Source organism: Pseudopipra pipra, chromosome Z, assembly GCF_036250125.1.
Source record: "Pseudopipra pipra isolate bDixPip1 chromosome Z, bDixPip1.hap1, whole genome shotgun sequence".
NCBI lineage: Eukaryota > Metazoa > Chordata > Aves > Passeriformes > Pipridae > Pseudopipra > Pseudopipra pipra.
In genome coordinates this window covers 614,376-626,531 of record NC_087581.1, presented here as the reverse complement: position 1 = coordinate 626,531, position 12,156 = coordinate 614,376, and the positions used below count along the sequence as shown (strand labels likewise).

At 57.9% G+C, this 12,156-nt stretch overlaps 1 long non-coding RNA gene across 1 annotated transcript; it reads left to right on the top strand.

Moving 5' to 3' along the window:
- Positions 1-1,191: 1,191 nt before the first annotated feature.
- On the top strand, positions 1,192-7,147 carry LOC135406560 (uncharacterized). The gene is made up of 3 exons (XR_010426337.1): positions 1,192-1,660; positions 4,972-5,060; positions 7,096-7,147. It is a non-coding gene; the product is annotated as an uncharacterized LOC135406560 (long non-coding RNA).
- Positions 7,148-12,156: the final 5,009 nt, after the last annotated feature.

Below are 12,156 nucleotides of genomic sequence, written 5' to 3'. Positions count from 1 at the left end.
GAACGCACCGCCAGCCCCGGGGGGCCCCGAGGGTGCCCACCCTGACACCCCCGGTGTGCCCAGAGCACCCTGCCCGCTGCCTTCGGGGGCTCTGCAGCGATCCCCCAAAAGCCTGGGGTGGCCGGGGGAGGCTCAGACTGGCAGCCCGAGTGCTGCAGGGATCCCCCAGACCCTCTGGATGTGGGTAGGGCTCAGCCATGGGGAGCCTGGGCTGCTGGGGACACTGTGACTGTGTCGGGGTGGGTGCTCGATGTCCCCAGCCCCCTGTGACACATTTCCCTGTGACACCATGGCACATACAGGGCTGCAGGACCCCGTGCTGGACAGTGCAGAACCAGTGCTGGCTCGGCAGACCCTCGTTCTTTAAAAGCCCGGTGGCCGGGGCCAGGTTCATTAAACCGGCCCCTAAATCACACAGCAAATTCCACAGGAACTCCAAGAGAGCCTGACTTCTGAGCCGAGGAATGTCCCTCATGAACATGACTTCTGCGTGCTGCACTGCTCTCGGCGTCCTCTCCAACTCCATTTTCCCCTCACAAAGCTTTGCCCCCCCCAGCCCGCTCTGCCTCCCAGCCCCGAGTTCACTGAAGTGCCTTATAAATAATAAATCTTGTCTTTGTAGCCCCGTCCTTGCTCTGGGCTATATCCCACACGCTCTCCATGCACCAGGCTCCCTTTGAAGAGCAGGAACACAAGCAGCTTGCAGGGCTGGGGTTTGTGTCACAGCGGTGCTTCTCCAGCCTGCAGTGGGAGTTCGACCCGGGCATGGCCCCAGGTCTATATCTCGCTCCTGTGGGGTGCCTGGAGCTTTGGTGGAGGGAGAGGAAAGGCTGGGAATGGAGGATATAACAGCTGTCTGAGACAGGTTTCTGTGTGCCTGTTGTCCACCCAGTGCACGGTGTCCCCAGCCTCGACATGGATGGTGTTGTCCTGGTGAAGTCCCAACCTTCCCAGGATAAACCAACTGCAGTTTTTGGCTTTAGATATTTTGGAATTTGGTTCTATGACCTTTAACATTGTCTCCTGTGTGTCCTGGGGCTGGGAACAAACCCTAGAGTGAGACTGTGCAGCCCTGGTGTCACACACCTCTCCTGCCACTGGGAGAGCTTCCAGCTGCTGGGCTGGGAAAGACCACTCAGTCCCACTCCCCTGCCATGGGCAGGGACACCTTACAGGTTGCTTTGAGCCCCGTCCAAGCTGTCCAAGGGGAGGAGCAGCACTCCTCCCGGGCACAGCTCAACCGGAGCACCCCGAGCTGCAGGAAGGAGGTCGCTGCCACTCCGGCCCCAGCTTTGGCCCCCTTTCTCCCCTTATCCCGCCCATGCAAATGAGGTTTGGGAGCCCCTCGGGAAGGTGTTTTGGTGAGAAATGTTCCAACCCTGCCGTGTGCCTCAGCCTCCCTCCCGAGCCCCAGCCCCCCGGCCCCGCAGCCAACAAGTTGCGGTGGAAACAAAGGCAGTTCTCGCTTCAGATTCCTCCCAGATAGCAATATGTCAGGAGCCCCTGGAGAGGCTGAAAGTAAATGAATCAGTGCTAGAAAGTGAAGGATCTCATCCGTGCTGAATGGTGAGAAGGAGTCCTGAGCAGCATCTCCATTGATTTTCCCGTAATTGACACCCAGCTCGGCTCGCCGGAGGCTGCGCGGGAGCGCCAGGCCCAGGTAGGGCCCTGCCCGGGGCCACCTCACCTCGGTGAGGGGCTGTGGGGAGCACCAGGCCCAGGTAGGGCCCTGCTGGGGCTGTGGGGAGCGCCAGGCCCAGGTAGGGCCCTGCCCGGGGCCACCTCACCTCGGTGAGGGGCTGAGGGAGCACCAGGCCCAGGTAGGGCCCTGCCCGGGGCTGCCTCACCTCGGTGAGGGGCTGTGGGGAGCACCAGGCCCAGGTAGGGCCCTGCCCGGGCTGTGGGGAGCGCCAGGCCCAGGTAGGGCCCTGCCCGGGGCTGCCTCACCTCAGTGAGGGGCTGTGGGGAGCTCAGGAGGAGCTGCTGGGCTGGGCCCCCCGTTTTGGTGAGGAGAGGCAGGGCCACACCACAGAAAAGAAACCAGGAGCGTTGATCTGCTTTCAAGCCCGATGAAGGAATCACTTAGGAAAGGTTCCCTCTTTTCGGCTTAGGGAAATGGGATGGGAGAGTTGTGCTTGGAAGATTTGCCCCTGCTGAAATCCACCTTTTCCAGGCTCCCTCTGCCGTGTCCCTCCCTCCTTTGAAGCTGCTGTTTGGGGTCTCCAAGCGTGAGGGGGCCTCCGAGTGGTTTTCAAGTCCCTTTAAAACCAGGTGCTTGCCAGCCTGCGGGGGTGTGGAGATCCCCGAATTTATTCCCAGGAGCAGCCGAGGCTGCCGGTTTGCAGCGCCTGCAGACACATTCCTGGGGGAAGGCGGTGAGGAGGGAGCACCTGCAGCTCCGGGAACACCGCTGGGCCAACGAACCCCCTGCACCCCAACCCTTGCAGCCACAGGATCCAGGCAGGATCCGGGCGGGATCCGGGCGGGCCCCGTCCCTGTGAGCCGCCGGCCCCGCGGTTTCCCTGAGTCACTCCCGCCCGGAGCCCCGAGGTTCCTGCTGAGGCAGCGCCGGGGGCTCTAAATGCTTTGTTGAACGCCTGCCCGCTGTGCCTAAGTGCTTTCAGCCCGGGTGGCTGCTGAATCGGGTTTCCTGGGACAATTATTTGGAGCATAAGTACCCAAAGTCTGCTCGAAGCCCTTTTCTAAGTGCTGACGTTATTTTGTTTTAAAGTCCCTGGCACCGCGTCCTCAGCCCGGTCCCAGAGACGTACTTATTTTAATTATATTTGGGGAAACGCTTGCTGGCCACGACGGGATGTAAAACGTGCCGTGTTTTTTCTCTCGGCCCCGGAGCCCTCACTCCTCTGGCAGCTCCAGAGTCCCGCCAGGAATGTACGGGAATTAAACCCCAAGCGGAAAACAACGGGAATAACCCTGGGGTGTCCACGGGGAGGAACCTCAGCAAGGACGAGCGGGTGGAAAATCCTAATGAAAAGGCTAAAGCTGGGAAGAGTTGGGAGCGATTAGTGGTGTGCCTGCAGCTGAGCCTGCCGCAGATTACTCGTCTTTAGGCCTAATCCTCCGCGCCGGGGAAAAAAAAAAAATCCCAAATCTCTTCATTTTTTTTTATGGAGTGATTATCACGGACTCCGGAGTGATTGTGTAAAAATTAATCCCGGGGGATGAGGCCGGGTTTGGAGCTGCAGGGCGGTGCTGGCCAGAAGCTGGTAAACAAACCTGTCCCGGAGTGAGGGAATTAAGCTCGGGCCGGGCTCCCCTGCGCTGAGGGTCATGGGGTGCCTGGGGACACCCCACAGCCACAGGTCCCACAAAAGGCTTTCCAGGGCTTCCCTGGAGGTGGGCAGGGGGCTTTAAAGGCAGGAGTGGGGCCATGCCATCAGTGGGGACCGTGCCAGCCCCCCGGCTCGTCCCTCCTCAGGGCTCCGGCTCAAAAAGGTGCTTAAGCCCCGCATTAGGAGCGCGCCGTCCCCGCTGCCAAGCGTGATGGATCTGTAACTATTCTGAAGCCAGCCATGAATATTGCATGTGGATCCACTTATCGGAGCCTCCCCGGCACGGCAGCCCGGGCCCACTTTAATAGGCGGCTGTCAGGAAACGCCAGCCAGGCAGGAAGAGTTGGGATCAGCCCTTTCGGTGCCAGCCCGGGGCTCCGGGATGGTTTCAATCCTCTCCCTCCCCTCGGGGTTCGAGCCCTGCGAGCAAACAGCCCCCGAGTTCGGGGAGCCCAAAAGTTGCCCCTCTGGGATAAATGGATGCATCTGGGGGAGCGAGGGGCTGTCCAGGAGAGTGTGAGGGACTCCCAGGGAAAACACACTGCTGCTGCTGGTGGAGGCTCCACCAATTGCATTAATTAAAGTTCTAATTGTGCTTTGACCTCCTCGGAGGACCCTCGCCCTCCTTGGCCGAGGCAATTTGATTGTCTCTGATTGTCAGAGCCTTCTTTGCTGCTGAAATGTTCTATTTCCTAAGCAAAGGTGGAACTTTCAACAGCAATAATAAACAACGCCCGTTTATTGAAACAGCCGCGAGAAACAGCCATTCCATGGGCAGTTTCTGGGGAAGGCTGGAACTGGATTCAAGGAGAGGCCCTCTGGTCCCTGCTGATGCTCTGGGGGTTGGATACTGGCTTGGGAAGCTCCTTTTTGACACACGGTGATGCCAAGCCCCCTCCCTGGCAGGGCTCAGCTCTGTCGCCCTCTGTCCTTCAGCCTCCCCTCCTTAACCTCTAAATCACGGAATTATTTCCTCACTGACTGTAATTTTATTTTCCAGCCCTGGCTAACGAGCTCTTTGTGTAATGTATCATAAATTACTCAGGGCAAGATCCTTCTTTTACTTAGAAGGGGTAAAAAATCGGCCCTGGCTCCAGCCTGGGCCCACACGGGGCTGGATTTTTCCAGCTCCGCTCGAGCCCTAATTTTGCAGATAAACAGCTTCTATTTCATTAAATGAGCTCTGCCCAGAATGTTTGTCTTAGTTATTTCCAGCAAATTAATTCATGGGGCTTAATCTGTTTAGCATCTGATTAATGGGATTTTTAATCACCCATAATAATGATAATAAAAGGCTTAAAGTAATAAGGGAGGCAGAGGTGTGTATTTGTCTTCGCTCTGCCCATTGTCCTGACAGCCACCAGTGCTGCACCATAACTCAGGGGATCTGGCGCCGCTCCTCCCGGACCCATCGACCAGGTGGAAAAACCAGCCCTCCTCTGAGTCCCTCTCCTCCAACCCGGGCTGGGAAATCACCTGTTACCCGGGGGGGAGCTGGGAAAGCAGCACCTGGGGGCTCCTGGAGCCCAGACCCACCCTCCGGTGGCACAAACGCCATCCAGCCTCGTCTCTGGTGATGATAATAATAATAATAATAATAATAATAATAATAATAATAATAATAACAATAACAATAATAATAATAATAATAATAATAATGATGATGTCTCTGCTGCAGGACCCCTGGAATCCCCTCTGCTGTCGGAGCAGGCCCAGCAGTGACAGATCCCAGTGTGGCCTTAGCGGGACAGTGGGAGAGACAAGCAGGTATTTTTTTGTCTTTTATCTCTTTTTGATCTGAGTGCCGACCTCGTAGGAGTCCCACCCGGCCGTGCCCCTGCCTAGAGCAGCTGGGACCAAACACAACTCATTGCACACGTGGCCAGGGCCCATCCTTCTCCCTCAGGGGTTTGCTCCTGACTCCTGTCCGTGCTGGGCTCGCAGGCTGCCGTCCTGCCTTCCCCAGTGCAGAAACTCCCCGTTTTTCGCCTCCCAGAGCCTGGGAGCCGAGTGTTTTTGGCTCTGGCAGGGTGAGGGGGAGGTCAGGGTCGGGCACAGGCTGCGGCATTTCCCAGGGAGGGATCGATACCCAACCAGCCGTGCTCGTGCTCCGAGCGGGGAGGGACGTGTGCTGGGAGAGGCAAAAAGCCTCCCCTGCCTCTCCCCGGGCTCCTTCCTCCCCTCTGCCCGCCTGAAATGGGAAAGAAAGGCATCGATCTCCTCCTCTTTTCGGGGGCGAGGGGGAAATTGCGGAATGAAGATGACTTGAAAGAGGGAGATGGATGGGAGCGACTGCAGCTCGTCCTCCACGGGGGGAGGAAAGTGCAGCACAGATGAGGATGCGAGCGATCCATCCGGCGGCCGGGGGCTGGAGCCGCGGCTCCGGCGTGGAAGGAGCGGAGCAGGGGGGGACTGGGGGCTCTGCTGGGGGGCTCGGGGGTCCCTGTGCTCCTGGGAAGGAGGAGACGCCCACGCAGAGGTGCTCGGAGCAACCAGGGCTGGTGGGAGGGGGGCTTTGAGGAATGAGATGGGCTTCGAGGTCCCTTCCCACCCAAACCATCCCGGCACTCTGTGGCACTTTTCCAACCACAAACCCCCACCTCCAGCACAGCCCGGGGGCACTGCCAGGCCCAGGCAGGAGGCAGAGTCTCCCTCCCTTTTCTCCCCATTTTTTTCCAGGAGAATTCCCTTCTGCCCGCTGGAGACAGGTGCAGGTCTCCCTGTCGGAGACATTCCCAGCAGGAGAGGTTCCCCCCCGGCTCCTGTCCCTGGCAGAGCAGTTATAAATTCCCCGTGCAGCAGGTTCCAGGCTGATTGCCTCTCCTGCCGGAGCCTGGCTGGAAATGAGGCTTTTCAGGGATGACAGATCGAGCTGCTCCCCCGGAGCATCAATCCTGGCAGCCCCAAGTGCCACCACAGCCTGGTGACCAGCCCAGGGCCCGGCTCCTCGGGATGGCACAGCTCTCCCAGGGCAATTCCTCAGCCCCGAGCCCCGTCAGCTCCACTGATCCCGGATCCCAAGCAAACCTCCTGCCAAGGGCCCCTGGAGCAGATGGCACCATGGGGTCACGGATTTCCCTGGGATGTCAGGGCAGAGTGGTGTGTCTGGGCTGTGAATCCCAACCTGGGAGCTGTGACACCCCACCCAGGGCCTGTTTATTCACCCAATTTGCCCTCAAGCCTCGGAGTCACCCTTAGGAATATTCCGGATGTGCTCAAGGAGCCCTGGCAGCAGGGGGTACAAAACTCCCTAGATTCGACCCAGCTGTGCTGACTTCCAGCCTGTTGCCCCACGGGTTGGCTCAGGAGGCAGCACCTCACCCCTAAACACAAATCCCAGCCCGGCAGACATTCAGGGAACCCTCTGCCCTTCCCGAGGCAGCCGGCCGGGATCCTGCCGGCGAGCCCCCGGCGGCCCCGGCGCTCATTACTCTGCTCCCAGATGAACAGTAAGTCTCTGCAACAGTACTTACAGCCTGTAATAATATTACTGCTCGCTCTGCTACATGGTCCCTCAGTCATTTTTTCAATTAAAAAAGGCCCAACGCTCTATTAACCTTTTGCCTGCTCCCCCATCCCTCACGCCGGGGGCTCGGGGAGGGCGTGTTTTCCCGGGAAGCAGCGCCCGGCTCGCTGTCATCACACGTGTGAAGTGCCATTTGTTCACTTAAAAACACGAGCTGCTTCGTCCAGCTCCCACCTCTGAACTGCAGTGGGATCTCTGGGTGCCTGGGGTGGGAGGCAGGTGGAGCTCATTTGATTCCTGGGCCGATTTGATTCCTGCTTTTCCTCCTGTCCCGAGGCACAGAGACCTGCCAGAGCCCCGGATGCTCCAGGATTTCCAGGCTCCACAAATAACAGCATCCAACATGTTATTTGCCAGAAATCCCCCGAAGCTGGGCCCTTGTGAGCTGCAGAACAGAGCCCCTGCTCCAATCAATAGCCTTTCCACTCTCCCTGCCTGCCCACTGCCCGTTATTTCCCCGGGTTTATTTTGCTGCCGGTCCCAGCTGCAGCAATAGGAGTGTTCTGAGTGCTTTGGGGCCGGGTTTGGAGCCCCAACCTGCTCCCTGGCAAGGCTACAGGTCCTGGGGAAAGAGGATATCCATAAAAACTGCTTCAGAAGGGTCTGGCAAAAACAGTGGAAAGAATTTGCAGCAGTGTCCATTTGGGGCAGTGCCCACGTCCATCCCCTTCCTGAGGATGTGGGAGATGTCTTGGATTAGCTGAGTCCAACCTAGGCAGCCCAAAATTTGGCTCCACGGATCCTTCCTTTACCAAAGGAATTTCACTCATTAACCCCACGCTGTGCCCGTGGGGTTAATGAGTGATTTCTATCCCACAGCTCCTCCCCACGTGGGGACTCTTCCCTCCTGGACCTGCCTCGGGTTAAAGCTGCCTCGTTATTCCCTCATTTTTCCCCGCAGAAGTTCCCATATCCTGTAATCAGGGCATTTTCCCCCCTCTTTTCTCCACGTCAGGCTCTTTCAGCCGGTGTATTTTTGGCTCCCGGGTAATTTTGACGGCTATTTTCTGTTCTCCCCCCGATTCCCCCCCTCCTCCAGAGCCCTGAGTACCACAACAGGCCCGAGCTCTGCAATCTCTGCCCACAAGTGCCCCATGCTGAGGCAGGAGCTGCTCCTCACCCCTCCCCTGCTTCCCCAGGGCTTCCATTAGCCCATTTTCCCCCAGCAGCTTTTTGGGTCTCCTGCTCCATTATTTATTTGAGGATAAACACCTAAAAGCCGGCTGTTTTTCCCCGAGCTGTTGCTCCCAGAGTGGTCTCCTCTGGGGTGCCCCCCACGTGACATTTATCTCCAGCCTCGGGCACTCCTGGTTCCCTCCCTGCTCCTCTTGTCCAGGCTGTGCCAAGGGACACCATCCCACCCTCTGGCATTCCTCACATCCTCTGCAGCCATCCCCTGGCTGACGGTGGAGATCAAACTGCCCGAGGGAAGCGTTATTTACTTTTCCCACTGTAAAATATCCCCGGCAATAAATCCAATCCCAGTGCTGGCAAGGACTAAGGGTGTTCCTGAGAGGGGCAGCTCCCACTGGGAGGGCTCCAGGGCTCTCATAACTGTCCTGTGCCAGCTCCAGAGGGTGGGGAGGCCCTGGCACGAGCTTCCCTCCGTCGCTGGGAGTGTCCAGGACAGGCTTGGAGCAACCTGGTGTTCCAGCCCGTGGCAGGGGGTTGGACTAGACGGTCTTTAAGGTCCCTTCCAAGCCAAACCAGCCCCTTTTGGCATCTGCCAGGCCCGTGCCAGCCCTGCAGCAGGGTGGCTGGGACGCTCAGCTCCTTTCCCAGTTGGAGTCCTGTGCCCTGTCTCCCTCCTAATCTCCCTCTCCCCAAGAGCTTGGGTGGATTAGCAGGCCCCTCTGTGTGATCTGTAACCCCCCCTGATCCCCAAACGACTCCTCTAATGGGATTGTGCCCACCTTTTCCAGCCTGGATGCACCTCCGGGCTGTGGGTGCGGGTTCCCGGGGCTCCCCCTCTTCCCAGCCCTGCTGCCATCCCTCCTTTCCCTCCCCAGCCCTGCTGCCATCCCTCCTTTCCCTCCCCAGCCCTGCTGCCATCCCTCCTTTCCCTCCCCAGCCCCCAGATTTATTATTCCACGGCAATGGTGGGGGATTGCATTTGAAATCAATTAGCACAGGTACTCGGAGATGAATGTTCGCCCTCGGAAAAACGGGGATGAAAACATCGCATTTAAATAGAAATCAATTCCCCTCTCATGTATTCCTTCCCGGCTGCTGCCCGAAATTAATAGTTCTTAGATGTTTGTGTGGGGAGAGGAGAGGCTGCCCTGCCAGGCACTTCCCTCTCCTCCTCCCCAGCTCTCCCACCCTCAGCCCTCTGGCAAAAAGGGGCTGTTTGGTTTCCCGGCTGGAATCGCCTCCTCCCTCCTCGTTGTTTGTGACATCACGAGCCGTTTCTCCACGGGAAACCCTTGAATTCCAGCACTAATAAACACCAGGGCTGCAGCAAAGGGACCCCAAGAACTCCAGGATGTGCCATTACCCAGGGCTGGACCTTCAGAGGAAACCTCTTTGCACCAATGATGCTCCCAGGGAGCCCAAGAGGATGACAAGGCAGGGATTAAGGGATTGTCCCTCCGGATCCCGGGGGCATTCCCGAGCATGGGGAGCCCCCAGACCTCCAGCACCCCCAGGCTCCCCCAAAAGGGAGCTGGGCTGGGTGCCCACCTTGGCTCCAGCTCTGGTGCCAAGAGGTGCCACTCAGGCCCAAAGTTTGGGACAAAACAAGGGGAAAAAAACCCCAAAAACCCAAAAGCAGCTCTTCTTTTCAGGCAGTGTACCCAGGTGTCCCCGGGACTTTTCCAAAGCCTGAGCCAGAGAAAAAGAACGAAAAATGGCATTTTTTGCCGAACTTCCCTGGATGTGGGGGCCAAATTCCCACGGTTACCTCGAGCAAGGAGTTTTCCCTGGGCTAAAGGGCCCACCAGCAGCCAGTGCCTGACCTGGGTGACAGGGTGCCCTGCAAGTGACCTGTCCCCTCACCCCCAGCTCTTAATGCCAAGGGTCCTTCCAACCTGCTCACCCGCTGGGGGACCACCCTTTTAATACCATAATCATGTCGGGTATTATCCCCCTTCAGCCTCCAAAATCTAATCCCAAATTTGAACAAGCATCTGGCCTCCTCATTCACCACGAATTACGGCCCGGGCCCCTCGGCCCTGCCCTGATCCCTTCGATCTGGGGTTGCCAGCAGTGTCAGGATTAATCTCCCCCTCCAATCATTTTCCCCTCCCATCTGTTTTCCAGCAGGAGTCCCGTGCCGAGGCCAAGGGCCTGCCTGGCTCTAATCCTGCTGTGCCAGCTCCAGGCACGGGGGAGGTCTCGCAGCCCACGCCCTCATTTACCTCCCTTGCATTTTTAGGCATTTTTTTGGCATTTTTTGGCCGTGCCGGTGATTTCTCCCAGAGAAATCAGCTTTTCAGCTCAGCTGCCTGGGTCAGGAATACAAACTGCTCCCAGCCCTCTCCGTTCCTGGCCTCCAGGTATTGATCCCTGGCTCCATTTTCCTCGCTCCCCGCTCGATTCCTGCCGCTGCCTATTTTTGGTCCGTGCTTCCCGCCGGCAGATCCTTCTGGAGCTTTGCTCAGGCTCCCTCTGCTTCGCCTCCCCCTGGCACTGCAGCACCTCCAGCCCTTCCCCAGGTGCCCCTGCCTGGCTCCCACTGGCAGCCCCGGCCCCACTGCCCTCCCTGTGCCCCCGTGCCGTGGGTTTGGGAGCTCGGGGGGCTCAGATTTAATTACAGTTCATATTTTAGCCCACAGATCTAATTCGGCTTCTAATGTGACTTGTGCTCCCTTTTTATTTTTACCTGCAAAAGGTGCAGATTTCCACCTCTCTCCAGGGCTGCAAATCCCAGTTATTAAACCTGACCACACCCATCCCACCACTCTAAAGCTGGGCTCTGCCTGTGCAGGGGCACAAATGGAATTTAGGGTGTCCAACCCCCCGCCCTCCACCCCCTGTGCTGAGGGTGTGCTCCAGCCATTTGTTTCCCTCTTTGATTCCCTAATTCTCCCCTCTCCATGTTATTTGTTACCAGCTCTGGTGGAGAGCTGGCAGGCTGGGAAATCAATCCAGCTGCGGAGCCGGCGTCTCCGAAGGGCTGTGTGGGAAAGGCTGCCCCTGCCCGGGACAGCGGCTTGACACCAGATAAATCACCGCGGGTTTTTTTGCCAACGTGCCATATTTCAAACTCATAATCAGTCCCCCATCAGCCCTCGCCTTCCTTCAGGCATCTCCTTCCCCCTGCCCGTGATTTATGTCCCCGGGCACCGACACCGATCACACGTTTCTAATCCTCCCTCCTATAATTCCTCTCGGCTGCATTTCCTTAATTACCCCTTTCTGACCTTCCTTTTCCCCCTCCTTACCCCTCCTGGGCTTCCTTCTTCTAGTTTACAGCGTGCCCGTGGTCTCTGAGCCCCCCCGGAGCCGTGGGGACACCGGGGGTTTGGGGTGGCAGGGGTGGGAGCAGCCCCGTGCCAGGCTGGGGAAAAGCTCCCCAGGGAAGGACACGGGCGGCTGTGCCAGCCCCAGGCGGGTTTGGGGCGAGGGAAAGCCGAGCAGTTAACTTTCTGGAGCGGCTGGAACATCTCCCTCATAATTAATAAATGGGAGCTGTTCTGCTGCAGCTGATCAATACGGTTGTTAGAGGGCATTGATCGCGGGGGGATCGCTCTTTTTGTGGGGACCATTTTTCACCTCTCCGCAACAAAGGGCTCCCCGGGGGGCTCTCCCAGCCTGCCCCAAACGGCCCACGAGGGAGAGACAATTAATTAATTAATTAATTAACACCCCGAGAGCCTCCGGAGGGGCCGGAGCCTGTGCCAGTTTTGAGGTACAAACGGGTGGTGCCAGGGCAGGACGGGCTGTGCCCCCTCCTGTGCCATCCCCGTGTCCTTGGAAGCCTCGTGCCAGGATCCTTTCCCAAGGAAAGGACCCAAGCTGGCTCAGCTTTTCCATGACAAACCCCGGGCAGGAACCATCTCCTCTCGCAGGCAGTTTATAGGGTGATAATAAGCCTCAAAAAACGCTGGGAAGTGACACTCCACATTCCAGGATTTGCCCTGGGAGAGGAAATTTAAAGAGCTTGTTAAGCTGATTGGGTTTTTTTTGGTTTTGTTTTGTCACCGTGGCGGTTCTTTTGAGTGGTTTGTTTGTTTTTCCTCTCGAAGGAAACACAAATTCAGTCCAGGGCAGCACTTCAGGCCTGGTTTTCTCCTCGCAGCTGCTGTTCACACACCTCAGTCCCTGTGGCTCACGCAGGGCTGAGCCTGGAAGGGAAGGACACGCTGGGAATGCTCCCATGGACAGAGCAGAGCC